The sequence below is a fragment of the Erpetoichthys calabaricus genome, chromosome 11 (genome assembly GCF_900747795.2).
Source record: "Erpetoichthys calabaricus chromosome 11, fErpCal1.3, whole genome shotgun sequence".
NCBI classification, from domain to species: domain Eukaryota; kingdom Metazoa; phylum Chordata; class Cladistia; order Polypteriformes; family Polypteridae; genus Erpetoichthys; species Erpetoichthys calabaricus.
The window spans coordinates 108,682,398-108,683,252 of record NC_041404.2 but is presented as its reverse complement, the minus strand read 5'-3'; positions in this window follow the sequence as shown (position 1 = coordinate 108,683,252).

The window sequence follows — 855 nt, the reverse complement described above, 5'->3', positions numbered from 1 at the left end:
TGCCTTGCAGCAAGGAGGCTGGAATTCATGTCCTAGGTCCTCCCAACATTGAGTTTGCATGTTCTCCCCGTGTTCATGTGGATTTATCCTGAATGCAGGTGGTTTGTCATGTGGTGGGTGTGGCAACGCACTCCTCCTGTTAGGGTGGATTGGTGGTGTTAAATTGACCCTAATGTACAGTATGTTTGTGTGTTTTCACCCAGCGATGAACTGGCACCCTTTCAAGGGATTGCTCCTGCCTTGTGCCCAATGTTTCCTGGGATGGGCTACAACTTCTCTTTGGTCCTGCTCAGGCTTAGAGAATGTTTAGAGAAGACTTTAAAAATGGAATCAGGAGCAGCATGTAGATATCTAGCATCCTGGGCTCAAATCCCAAACTCAGTCATTGTGTGTGTGTGGAATTTGTTCTTCCCATGTCTTTATAAATTTTCCTCTGGATGTTTCAGTTCTCTCCCAAGAATGTGCTTGTTAGGTTAATTGATGACTCCTTATTGTCCTGTGTGGGTGTGTATGAGTTGGCCCAGTGATGGAGCTGTTCATGGCTGGTTCCTGCCCTGCATCCAGTGTGGCTGGGATAGGCTTTGACCATCCATACCATCCATGAAATGTGTTAAGCAGATTTAGCAATGTAATGTTATGTCATTGCATTAGCTGTTGTGGACATTTTATATATGTTTTTTTTTTTATTATTGTGTGTTTTGGCTGCAATTTTGCGTTTTAATCATGTCAGTGCTCTGAGATAGGGCATATTGCTAACCAAAAGGCATGTTATTGATAGCATTATGGTGCAGTGGTTAGCTCTGATGCCTCACAGATCTCACATTTTGGGTTTGTGTCCCACATCTGAGTTTGTAA